Raw genomic sequence first — 13,921 nt, 5'->3', positions numbered from 1 at the left:
GGCAACAAATACTGTAAAATGCTGGTTTTGTAGTTTCTTTTCCCTGCTCTTCCTGAAGATGGTGGATTTAAGTTTGAAAAAACATGTTGTCATAAATATAAAGGGAAGGGTAAACCCCTTTGAAATCCCTCCTGGCCAGGGGAAAGCTCCTCTCACCTGTAAAGGGTTAAGAAGCTAAAGGTAACCTCGCTGGCACCTGACCAAAATGACCAATGAGGAGACAAGATACTTTCAAAAGCTGGGAGGAGGGAGAGAAACAAAGGGCTTGTGTGTCTGTCTGTAGTCGTCTTGGCCGGGGACAGAACAGGAATGGAGTCTTAGAACTTTTAGTAAGTAATCTAGCTAGGTATGTGTTAGATTATGATTTCTTTAAATGGCTGAGAAAAGAATTGTGCTGAATAGAATAACTATTTCTGACTGTGTATCTTTTTTGTAACTTAAGGTTTTGCCTAGAGGGGTTCTCTATGTTTTTGAATCTAATTACCCTGTAAGATATCTACCATCCTGATTTTACAGGGGGGATTTCTTTATTTCTATTTACTTCTATTTTTTATTAAAAGTCTTCTTGTAAAACACTGAATGCTTTTTCATTGTTCTCAGATCCAAGGGTTTGGGTTTGTGGTCACCTATGCAAATTGGTGAGGCTTTTTATCCAACATTTCCCAGGAAAGGGGGGGTGCAAGTGTTGGGAGGATTGTTCATTGTTCTTAAGATCCAAGGGTCTGGGTCTGTAGTCACCTAGGCAAATTGGTGAGGCTTTTTACCAAACCTTGTCCAGGAAGTGGGGTGCAAGGTTTTGGGAAGTATTTTGGGGGGAAGGACGCGTCCAAACAGCTCTTCCCCAGTAACCAGTATTAGTTTGGTGGTGGTAGCGGCCATTCCAAGGATAACGGGGGTAATATTTTGTACCTTGGGGAAGTTTTGACCTAAGCTGGTAAAGATAAGCTTAGGAGGTTTTTCATGCAGGTCCCCACATCTGTACCCTAGAGTTCAGAGTGGGGGAGGAACCTTGACATGGTGGCACAGTGGGGGGATTAACCTGAAATCATTTTGAGATCCAGTTGAGATTTTTTGAACTAGAAATACAGATTTTAAAAAGGAATTTTTAGGAAGTCCAGAAGGCAGCTTTGAAACTGAAAGCAGCTTGGTTTCTCTCTGCTTTGTGGCCAAGCAGAGACAAAAGGGGATTATCTTGTGAATTGCAGGTTTTCTTTGCCTGGAGGCAGGGTACTTAACTCCTGCAGGGAAATTCACAGTCTTCCAACCCAGAGGTTTGTTTTTTTTCTTTTCTTCCTAAAAGTAAATAGGGGGTGTGTGCTCTACCCATTTGCCTGGAGACAAAAGTGGCAGGGTTTTTTTTAGGATTTTGATTTTTTTTTTGTTTTACAAGGAGCACAGGTTTGAAAAGAAATTTTTTTTCTTCTTTGGGCTGGGTAAGCAGGTTTCCAAGTAGTTGGAGGGTTTTTGCTTTAATTTGGGCCCAGAGCAGAGACAAGGGAATTGTCTTTTTCTGTAGGCTGACAATCACTATCAGAGAATAGGTATTCTATTCCAGCACAGCAAAATTTTACAGCCAAGTTTTGTTTGTTTATTTCTAAACCTCGGGTGTAAAGTTAGTTAAAAACAGAGAGGTTAGAATGGCCAAATCCTCAGCTCGACTACAGCTGGAATTAGCCAAATTTCAGGCTGAGGAAAAACAAAGGGAACATGAAAGACAGATAGAACTCATGCAGCTGAAGAAGGAACAAGAAAGGGAGGCAGAACAACACCAAGAGGCTGCCCACAAGAGGGAAATGGAGGCAAGGAAGCATGTGGAGGAGGAGAAGGAAAAAGAGAGGAAGCATTTGGAGGAGATGGAGAGGATAAAGGCCCAGCAGAATATACCAACAAACCCTAGCAATCCTTCTCCAGGTACCACTTCCCATCCCAGAAAGTTCCCCACCTACAAGGCAGGTGATGATACTGAGGCCTTCTTAGAAAACTTCGAAAGGGCCTGCCTTGGGTACAACATCTCTACTGACCAATACATGGTAGAGCTGAGGCCGCAGCTCAGTGGACCCTTAGCTGAGGTGGCAGCTGAAATGCCTAAAGAACACATGAACAAGTATGAACTGTTTAAATCCAAGGCGAGAGTCAGAATGGGGATAACACCCGAGCAGTCTCGTCGGAGGTTCAGAGCCCTAAGGTGGAAACCAGACATGTCATTTACCCGACATGCCTACCACATTGTAAAACATTGGGATGCCTGGATATCAGGAGCAAGTGTTGAATCTCCAGTAAATTTGCCCTTCCTAATGCAAATGGAACAATTCTTAGAGGGTGTTCCTGAGGAAATAGAAAGATACATCCTAGATGGGAAACCCCAAACTGTAATTGAGGCAGGAGAGATTGGAGCCAGATGGGTGGAGGTGGCAGAGAAGAAGAAAACTGGTCGCAGTTGGAGCGGAGACCAGAAGGGACCACCCCAGACCACACCCTATTACCGGGGGCCGCCCAAAGCCCCACCTACCTCCCAAAGAACCCTCCAGACCCCTTATCGTCCCACCACCCCGTTCTCCAGCAACCCTCCTCGCCCCAGTGACCCGTCAGCTGGACGATGTTTTAAGTGTAACGAGCTGGGGCATGTAAAGGCCAACTGCTCCAAGAACCCCAACAGATTACAGTTCATTGCACCGGAATCACACCAGAGGTCCACAGGCCCAGATACCTCCCAGATACCCTTGGAGCGGAGGGAAACTGTGAGTGTGGGTGGGAAGAAGGTCACCGCGTGGAGGGACACCGGAGCACAAGTGTCAGCTATCCATGCTTCCTTAGTGGACCCCAATTTAATCAACCCAGAGATCCAAGTGACGATTCAACCCTTCAAGTCCAACTCTTTCAATTTGCCTACAGCCAAGTTGCCTGTCCAGTACAAGGGCTGGTCAGGAATGTGGACTTTTGCAGTCTATGATGATTATCCCATCCCCATGCTGTTGGGGGAAGACTTGGCCAATCATGTGAAGCAGGCCAAGAGGGTGGGAATGGTCACCCGCAACCAGGCTAAACAAGCCGTGAGGCCTAGCTCTGTTCCGGAAACTTCTATCAGGACCCAGTCAGAGGTGATGGACCTGGACCCCAGGCCAATGTCTGCAACAGCAGTAGTGGATCCAGTCCCAGAGACCCAGACGGAACCAGTCCCAGAACCGGAACCAGCCGAACAACCAACACCAGACCCCGTGTCAGCACTGAATCCAGTACTTGCAACCTCAACACCAGAGGGCCCCACCGAACCTGAACTGGCAGCAGCCGATAACCCTACACAAGAGGCTCAGCCGGAGCCTGAATCCCAACATAGTGCACCAGCGGAGAGCGGTTCACAGTCAACAGAAACAGCTCCATCCCCTATATCGCTTCCAGAGGGACCAAGCCTAGGTCCACAATCCCATGAGGAACTGATGTCTCCAGCATCAAGGGAACAGTTCCAGACCGAACAGGAAGCAGATGAAAGCCTCCAGAGAGCTTGGACGGCGGCACGGAGCAACCCACCACCTCTCAGCTCTTCTAATCGATCCAGGTTTGTTGTAGAAAGAAGACTTTTATACAAGGAAACTCTTTCTGGGGGACACCAGGAAGACTGGCATCCTCAGAGACAGTTGGTAGTTCCAACTAAATACCGGGCCAAGCTCTTGAGCTTAGCCCATGATCACCCTAGTGGCCATGCTGGGGTGAACAGGACCAAAGACCATTTGGGGGGGTCATTCCACTGGGAGGGAATGGGCAAGGATGTTTCTACCTATGTCCAGTCTTGTGAGGTGTGCCAAAGAGTGGGAAAACCCCAAGACCAGGTCAAAGCTCCTCTCCAGCCACTCCCCATCATTGAAGTTCCATTTCAGCGAGTAGCTGTGGATATTCTGGGTCCTTTTCCGAAAAAGACACCCAGAGGAAAGCAGTACATACTGACTTTCATGGATTTTGCCACCCGATGGCCGGAAGCAGTAGCTCTAAGCAACACCAGGGCTAAAAGTGTGTGCCAGGCACTAGCAGACATTTTTGCCAGGGTAGGTTGGCCCTCCGACATCCTCACAGATGCAGGGACTAATTTCCTGGCAGGAACTATGAAAAACCTTTGGGAAGCTCATGGGGTAAATCACTTGGTTGCCACTCCTTACCATCATCAAACAAATGGCATGGTGGAGAAGTTTAATGGAACTTTGGGGGCCATGATACGTAAATTCGTAAATGAGCACTCCAATGATTGGGACCTAGTATTGCAGCAGTTGCTCTTTGCCTACAGAGCTGTACCACATCCCAGTTTAGGGTTTTCCCCATTTGAACTTGTATATGGCCGTGAGGTTAAGGGGCCATTGCAGTTGGTGAAGCAGCAATGGGAGGGATTTACACCTTCTCCAGGAACTAACATTCTGGACTTTGTAACCAACCTACAAAACACCCTCCGAACCTCTTTAGCCTTTGCTAGAGAAAACTTACAGGATGCTCAAAAAGAGCAAAAAGCCTGGTATGATAAACATGCCAGAGAGCGTTCCTTCAAAGTAGGAGACCAGGTCATGGTCTTAAAGGCGCTCCAGGCCCATAAAATGGAAGCATCGTGGGAAGGGCCATTCGTGGTCCAGGAGCGCCTGGGAGCTGTTAATTATCTCATAGCATTCCCCACCTCCAACCGAAAGCCTAAGGTGTATCATATTAATTCTCTAAAGCCCTTTTATTCCAGAGAATTAAAGGTTTGTCAGTTTACAGCCCAGGGAGGAGACGACGCTGAGTGGCCTGAAGGTGTCTACTACGAAGGGAAATGTGCTGGTGGTGTGGAAGAGGTGAACCTCTCCATGACCCTTGGGCGTATGCAGCGACAGCAGATCCAGGAGCTGTGCACTAGCTACGCGCCAACGTTCTCAGCCACCCCAGGACTGACTGAACGGGCATACCACTCCATTGACACAGGTAATGCTCACCCAATTAGGGTCCAACCTTACCGGGTGTCTCCTCAAGCTAAAACTGCTATAGAATGGGAGATCCAGGATATGTTACAGATGGGTGTAATCCGCCCCTCTGAAAGTGCATGGGCATCTCCAGTGGTTCTAGTTCCCAAACCAGATGGGGAAATACGTTTTTGCGTGGACTACCGTAAGCTAAATGCTGTTACTCGCCCAGACAACTATCCCATGCCACGCACAGATGAACTATTAGAGAAACTGGGAAGGGCCCAGTTCATCTCTACCTTGGACTTAACCAAGGGGTACTGGCAGGTACCGCTAGATGAATCTGCCAAGGAAAGGTCAGCCTTCATCACACATCTCGGGCTGTATGAATTTAATGTACTCCCTTTCGGGCTGCGAAATGCACCCGCCACTTTCCAAAGACTTGTAGATGGTCTCCTAGCGGGATTAGGAGAATATGCAGTCGCCTACCTTGACGATGTGGCCATATTTTCGGATTCCTGGGCAGACCACCTGGAACATCTACAAAAAGTCCTTGAGCGCATAAGGGAGGCAGGACTAACTGTTAAGGCTAAGAAGTGTCAAATAGGCCTAAACAGAGTGACTTACCTTGGACACCAGGTGGGTCAAGGAACTATCAGCCCCCTACAGGCCAAAGTGGATGCTATCCAAAAGTGGCCTGTCCCAAAGTCAAAGAAACAGGTTCAATCCTTCTTAGGCTTGGCCGGTTATTACAGACGATTTGTACCGCACTACAGCCAAATCGCTGCCCCACTGACAGACCTAACCAAAAAGAAACAGCCAAATGCTGTTCAGTGGACCGGAAAGTGTCAGAAGGCCTTTAACAAGCTTAAAGCGACACTCATGTCTGACCCTGTACTAAGGGCCCCAGACTTTGACAAACCGTTCCTAGTAACCACAGATGCATCCGAGCGTGGTGTGGGAGCAGTTTTAATGCAGAAAGGACCTGATCAAGAATTCCACCCTGTAGTGTTTCTCAGCAAAAAACTGTCTGAGAGGGAAAGCAACTGGTCAGTCACTGAAAAAGAATGTTATGCCATTGTCTATGCTCTGGAAAAGCTACGCCCATATGTTTGGGGACGGCGTTTCCACCTGCAAACCGACCATGCTGCACTAAAGTGGCTTCACACCGTCAAAGAAACTAACAGAAAACTTCTTCGGTGGAGTTTAGCTCTCCAAGATTTTGATTTCGACATCCAACACATCTCAGGAGCTTCTAACAAAGTGGCTGATGCACTCTCCCGTGAAAGTTTCCCAGAATCAACTGGTTAAAATCGTCCTTGAGATGTGGAAAATATTGTTAGTCTTTATGTACTTGGTAGTATATTTAGAGATGCATGTGTCTTATTAACTCTGTTTTCCTAGAGCTCCAGGAAGAAATCCCAGCCAGTGTTTCACCCTAGCTGAGATTTGGGGGGCGTGTCATAAATATAAAGGGAAGGGTAAACCCCTTTGAAATCCCTCCTGGCCAGGGGAAAGCTCCTCTCACCTGTAAAGGGTTAAGAAGCTAAAGGTAACCTCGCTGGCACCTGACCAAAATGACCAATGAGGAGACAAGATACTTTCAAAAGCTGGGAGGAGGGAGAGAAACAAAGGGCTTGTGTGTCTGTCTGTAGTCGTCTTGGCCGGGGACAGAACAGGAATGGAGTCTTAGAACTTTTAGTAAGTAATCTAGCTAGGTATGTGTTAGATTATGATTTCTTTAAATGGCTGAGAAAAGAATTGTGCTGAATAGAATAACTATTTCTGACTGTGTATCTTTTTTGTAACTTAAGGTTTTGCCTAGAGGGGTTCTCTATGTTTTTGAATCTAATTACCCTGTAAGATATCTACCATCCTGATTTTACAGGGGGGATTTCTTTATTTCTATTTACTTCTATTTTTTATTAAAAGTCTTCTTGTAAAACACTGAATGCTTTTTCATTGTTCTCAGATCCAAGGGTTTGGGTTTGTGGTCACCTATGCAAATTGGTGAGGCTTTTTATCCAACATTTCCCAGGAAAGGGGGGGTGCAAGTGTTGGGAGGATTGTTCATTTTTCTTAAGATCCAAGGGTCTGGGTCTGTAGTCACCTAGGCAAATTGGTGAGGCTTTTTACCAAACCTTGTCCAGGAAGTGGGGTGCAAGGTTTTGGGAAGTATTTTGAGGGGAAGGACGCGTCCAAACAGCTCTTCCCCAGTAACCAGTATTAGTTTGGTGGTGGTAGCGGCCATTCCAAGGATAACGGGGGTAATATTTTGTACCTTGGGGAAGTTTTGACCTAAGCTGGTAAAGATAAGCTTAGGAGGTTTTTCATGCAGGTCCCCACATCTGTACCCTAGAGTTCAGAGTGGGGGAGGAACCTTGACACATGTATAGTCTCTGTCATCTTAAACTAGACACTAAGGTACAGTAGAATACAACATGTAAACTGCAATACAGTGTCTCCATTGTGAATATATTATTGATCATCCTCCGCTATGTTTTCTTATGTTGCTTGGGAAAGCTTTTTCAATTATATTTCTGTCAGATATACTAGTATTGATTTTTTTGTATAGTTTGCTTCATGTGTAGAAGACATTTCAAAAGGAACCTAGTCCCAGGTTATATTAAATTATATCAGAGGTCTGGAAGTTTCCTCATAGTGGGATAAATAAATTTGGAATGATTGTTCTTCTTGGTATTATAAAATGTGTCAATTATGTGGTGGTATAGGTGTATAGAGAGAGACCTTCCAAGTTTACATTTTTAACTGTCTGAACTACAATTGTGTAACAGGCAATCAAGAGAACAAAACTAACTTGGAGTAATTTTGGAGAGATGTTGAGCTAAAAAAGCTAAGAAAACTTCTGGTCAACCACAGGGACATTTTTAATCACTGTAACTTTAAAAGTCTTTTAACAAAAAAACAAAAAAGCCTCACAGGAAAATTCTACCCAGATGTATCATATGAAATTTCAGGGGGAATGTTTCTTTCTGGGGAAGGTGGCAATGTTGGAGCTTGAAAATAAAATTCTTACTAAAAGCTGCTAGCATCAACCATGATTACAGAGTGGCTAATTCACCACACAATCAATGGAAAAAATAAAATAACAAGCATTATCAAAAACTTAAATGAGATCAGATAATTTTAGATGACTTTCACTGGTATTAGCACTGCACATTCACTGATAAGGCCCTAGTTCTGGTGAACCTCTATAACAGAATATTGAAATCAAAGATGCAATATATCTGGAGTCAGTAACATTACAGCTGGTTAACTGAAATCAGGCTGCCCAAAATATCATAATGGTTCCACGTGCGACTGGCTATGTTCCCTGGTGCGTGAGAATTTCATTCTGCTCTGCAGCTGCCCTACAACCTGTTTAAAGGAATAAACAGTAATACTTGTTATGTATCTATATACAGCACTTTAAAAGCATAAACTAAATAATCCTCACCATACCCTTATGAAGGAGATAAGTATGTTTTACTAACCCTATTTTGCAAATGGGGTAAATAAGGCAAAAATGGCTAAGCAACTCTCCCAAGATCACTGAAGGTTTCAGCATCAGAGCCAGGATTGAACTCAGTAGTTGCTGGCACAATACTATACTTGCCCTTTTTGTGGGGTGACTGGTATCCCACTGCTGGGGAATTAATGAACCTTCATGGGTGCACCTACAAAGCTTAATGGAAACTTAATGAACTATAACTGTATCTCTCGTGGAGAGCTATCTGCATGCTTTGATATGAGCCATAGTAAAACAGGACTGCAAGGTTTGAACACATGAGGTTTCTAAACACTGGTCCTCTGTTTGGTTCAGTATTTTATTTGTCCATGAGAATGCCACAGCACATCTACACCTGACAGCTAGACTGAAGGATGTAGGATTTGTTTATTAGCAGGCTTGTATGCAGTGACACTTTGCAGGATTATCATGATTTTTAACCATCACACTTGGCATGGAAAGTGCAGGGAAGGAAGGAAGGAAGGATGGTCCAGTGGTTAGGGCACTGAGCTTGGGCTCAGGGGACTCTAGTCCAGTTCTCTACTTTACCACAGATTTCCTGTGTCATCTCGGGGAAAAGCACTCACTCGCTCTGTGCCTTGAAGATTCCCATCTGCAAAACGGGGATAATAGCACTGTCCTGTCTCAGAGCGGGAGAAGAAATACAATAAAGGTTGTGAGGTGCTCAGATACTGCCGACTATAAGGAGAACTGGTCAGGAATTTTTGGATGTAATCATTTTTCATTAAAAAAAATCACAATGTGTCAAAACCAAAACTCTTGTGGGGAAAGGTTTTTCAGGTACAGGATGGAAATTCTGCTCAAAGCCAGAGAGAAGACATTGGATAGCCCAGGGGTTTGGGCACAGACCTGGGATGTGGGGGACTCAGGTTCAGAACAGGGCACTTGAACTCCAGACTCCCATGTCCCACATGAGTCTCCTAACCACCAGCCTATAACTTTCTTTTCTCTCGTCCCACTTCTCCTCCCTCTGAGATGCAGAATGGGGAAAAAATTGTGGGACAGAAAAGCCCAGCTCTAATCATAAGTATGTGTTCTGTACAAGTATATGTACTATCACAGAAGTATGATAGATACATACATTCATGCTGTGATGGCTGTCAAAGAGCTTGGACCCATATTGGTGAAGGTATGCCACAGAGTAAATTGATGTATTACTACAAACAGGGTACAGTATCCACACAGACAATTGCATGGCTCAATTTCTATCATTTTTCTCTGGGCCACAAGATTGTTGGGAAAGTTCCCATCTCAAGGGCATGAGTTATTATCCAGCGTTGACAGCATTGTGCAGTATGAGGGAAGGATGTTGCACTGTGACAAGTGCTACCCCAATTTAAGGTCTCCTCTCAAAGGCAACCTCTGCTTGTAGCTCTCCCAGTGGAAATTAAATGTCCACTCACACCTTCTGAAAGGGATAAGGCATAGCCTCATCAACAAGCTAGATCTCAATAGCCAGATTCTGATGTCTGTGGGACTGTTTTATTTGCACAGACAGTTATTGCATTACCGGTGTGTAATTCATTTATTTGTGAAAGCCTGTGAGATGACAATGAAAGGCACTAAAAGCATCCCATTCATTCAATTTCAAGCTAATCTAGTGCCATCTGTTCAAGAGGGGCTCAAGTTTTCAGACATGCAAGCAGTGCCTTTCTTTGCTGATTGACATTCTTTTAACTTACATTCTCAGCAGATGTTGTACCATTATTCCTCAATTGCTCTGTGAGGATTAGGTATACAAAAATGCTCTATGACCATTTTTAAGCTTTGATCAATCCTGATATGCCTGCAACTATTAATTAGTGTATGGCTTCTAGTGCTGCTCTAATTTTGTTCTCCAGTTACACCCATTACCAGATGGTTTCAGCATCTCTCAGGACACAGATATTAGTAATCTTCTCCCATTGGCTCAATTTGCTTTGCTTTGTCACATACTGGTGAATGTTATTTTTCTCATTATTGCTTCGTCTTTGGCTTGCGGAGTTTTAAGCTTCCAGTCCCATTTATCTAATTGTATTATGGAGTTAGGCAAAGAGAGGAGGAGAAAGACACAAAGAGAAGATCATAGAATCATAGTATATCAGGGTTGGAAGGGACCTCAGGAGGTCATCTAGTCCAACCCCCTGCTCAAAGCAGGACCAATCCCCAATTAAATCATCCCAGCCAGGGCTTTGTCAAGCCTGACCTTAAAAACTTCTAAGGAAGGAGATTCTACCACCTCCCTAGGTAACGCATTCCAGTGTTTCACCACCCTCCTAGTGAAAAAGTTTCTCCTAATATCCAACTTAAACCTCCCCCACTGCAACTTGAGACCAATACTCCTTGTCCTGTCCTCTTCTACCACTGAGAATAGTCTAGAACCATCCTCTCTGGAACCACCTCTCAGGTAGTTGAAAGCAGCTATCAAATCCCCCCTCATTCTTCTCTTCTGCAGACTAAACAATCCCAGTTCCCTCAGCCTCTCCTCATAAGTCATGTGTTCCAGACCCCTAATCATTTTTGTTGCCCTTCGCTGGACTCTTTCCAATTTATCCACATCCTCCTTGTAGTGTGGGGCCCAAAACTGGATACAGTACTCCAAATGAGGCCTCACCAATGTCGAATAGAGGGGAACGATCACGTCCCTCGATCTGCTGGCAATGCCCCTACGTATACATCCCAAAATGCCATTGGCCTTCTTGGCAACAAGGGCACACTGCTGACTCATATCCAGCTTCTTGTCCACTGTAACCCCTAGGTCCTTTTCCGCAGAACTGCTGCCTAGCCATTCGGTCCCTAGTCTGTAGCTGTGCATTGGGTTCTTTCGTCCTAAGTGCAGGACCCTGCATTTATCCTTATTGAACCTCATCAGATTTCTTTTGGCCCAATCCTCCAATTTGTCTAGGTCCCTCTGTATCCTATCTCTGCCCTCCAGCATATCTACCACTCCTCCTAGTTTAGTATCATCCGCAAATTTGCTGAGAGTGCAATCCACACCATCCTCCAGATCATTTATGAAGATATTGAACAAAACCGGCCCCAGGACCGATCCCTGGGGCACTCTAGTTGGCACCGGCTGCCAACTAGACATGGAGCCATTGATCACTACCCCTTGAGCCCGACAATCTAGCCAACTTTCTACCCACCTTATAGTGCATTCATCCAGCCCATACTTCTTTAACTTGCTGACAAGAATACTGTGGGAGACCGTGTCAAAAGCTTTGCTAAAGTCAAGAAACAATACATCCACTGCTTTCCCTTCATCCACAGAACCAGTAATCTCATCATAGAAGGCGATTAGATTAGTCAGGCATGACCTTCCCTTGGTGAATCCATGCTGACTGTTCCTGATCACTTTCCTCTCATGTAAGTGCTTCAGGATTGATTCTTTGAGGACCTGCTCCATGATTTTTCCAGGGATTGAGGTGAGGCTGACTGGCCTGTAGTTCCCAGGATCCTCCTCCTTCTCTTTTTTAAAGATTGGCACTACATTAGCCTTTTTCCAGTCATCTGGGACTTCCCCCGTTCGCAACGAGTTTTCAAAGATAATGGCCAATGGCTCTGCAATCACAGCCGCCAATTCCTTTAGCACTCTCGGATGCAACTTGTCCGGCCCCATGGACCTGTGCACGTCCAGCTTTTCTAAATAGTCCCTAACCACCTCTTTCTCCACAGAGGGCTGGCCATCTACTCCCCATGTTGTGATGCCCAGCGCAGCAGTCTGGGAGCTGACCTTGTTAGTGAAGACAGAGGCAAAAAAAGCATTGAGTACATTAGTTTTTTCCACATCCTCTGTCACTAGGTTGCCTCCCTCATTCATTAAGGGGCCCACACTTTCCTTGGCTTTCTTCTTGATGCCAACATACCTGAAGAAACCCTTCTTGTTACTCTTGACATCTCTTGCTAGCTGCAGCTCCATGTGCGATTTGGCCCTCCTGATTTCATTCCTACATGCCCGAGCAATATTTTTATACTCTTCCATGGTCATATGTCCAACCTTCCACTTCTTGTAAGCTTCTTTTTTATGTTTAAGATCCGCTAGGATTTCACCGTTAAGCCAAGCTGGTCGCCTGCCATATTTACTATTCTTTCAACTCATCGGGATGGTTTGTCCCTGTAACCTCAACAGGGATTCCTTGAAACACAGCCAGCTCTCCTGGACTCCTTTCCCCTTCATGTTAGTCCCCCAGGGGATCCTACCCATCCATTCCCTGAGGGAGTCGAAGTCTGCTTTCCTGAAGTCCAGGGTCCATATCCTGCTGCTTACCTTTCTTCCCTGTGTCAGGATCCTGAACTCAACCAATTCATGGTCACTGCCTCCCAGATTCCCATCCACTTTTGCTTCCCCTACTAATTCTTCCCGGTTTGTGAGCAGCAGGTCAAGAAAAGCTCCCCCCCCCCAGTTGGCTCCTCTAGCACTTGCACCAGGAAATTGTCCCCTACGCTTTCCAAAAACTTCCTGGATTGTCTATGCACTGCTGTATTGCTCTCCCAGCAGATATCAGGAAGATTAAAGTCACCCATGAGAACCACGGCGTGCGATCTAGTAGCTTCTGCGAGTTGCCGGAAGAAAGCCTCATCCACCTCATCCCCCTGGTCCGGTGGTCTCTAGCAGACTCCCACCACTACATCACTGTTGTTGCTCACACTTCTAAACTTAATCCAGAGACACTCAGGTTTTTCTGCAGTTTCGTACCGGAGCTCTGAGCAGTCATACTGCTCCCTTACATACAGTGCTACTCCCCCACCTTTTCTGCCCTGCCTGTCCTTCATGAACAGCTTATATCCATGCATGACAGTACTCCAGTCATGTGAGTTATCCCACCAAGTCTCTGTTATTCCAATCACGTCATAATTTCTTGACATCACCAGGACCTCCCAGTTCTCCCTGCTTGTTTCCAAGGCTTTGTGCATTCGTATATAAGCACTTGAGATAACCTGCTGATCGCCCCTCATTCTCAGTATGAGGCAGGAGCCCTCCCCTCACAGACGTTCCTGCCTGTGCTTCCTCCCGGTATCCCGCTTTTCCACTTACCTCAGGGGTTTGGTCTCCTTCCCCCAGTGAACCTAGTTTAAAAACCTCCTCACTAGGTTAGCCAGCCTGCTTGCAAAGATGTCTTCCCTCTCCTCGTCAGATGGAGCCTGTCTCTACCCAGCACTCCTCCTTCATAGAACACCATCCCATGGTCAAAGAATCCAAAGCCTTCTCTCCGACACCACCTGCGTAGCCATTCGTTGACTTCCACGATTCGACGGTCCCTACCCAGGCCTTTTCCTTCCACGGGGAGGATGGACAAGAACACCACTTGCGCCTCAAACTCCTTTATCCTTCTTCCCAGAGCCACGTAGTCCGCAGTGATCCGCTCACTAGGTTAGCCAGCCTGCTCGCAAAGATGCTCTTCCCTCTCTTCAATGGGATGGGAACCCCAGGACTCTCTTCCAAGACCTAAGCAGTAGATCCTTTTCATTATGTCCATTTATTTTCAAACTTTAAAGGACG

General features: G+C 45.7%; 1 protein-coding gene across 1 annotated transcript in view; it reads right to left on the bottom strand.

Annotated features, from left to right (window-relative positions):
* The window catches only part of DPYS (dihydropyrimidinase), a 53,115-nt gene that overhangs the window by 17,380 nt on the left and 21,814 nt on the right, over positions 1–13,921 (bottom strand). The gene's annotated exons all lie outside the window — the stretch shown is intronic.

The sequence above is a fragment of the Lepidochelys kempii genome, chromosome 2, assembly GCF_965140265.1.
Source record: "Lepidochelys kempii isolate rLepKem1 chromosome 2, rLepKem1.hap2, whole genome shotgun sequence".
NCBI lineage: Eukaryota > Metazoa > Chordata > Testudines > Cheloniidae > Lepidochelys > Lepidochelys kempii.
Note: the sequence above shows the minus strand (reverse complement) of the source record. Positions and strands in the feature narration are given on the sequence as shown.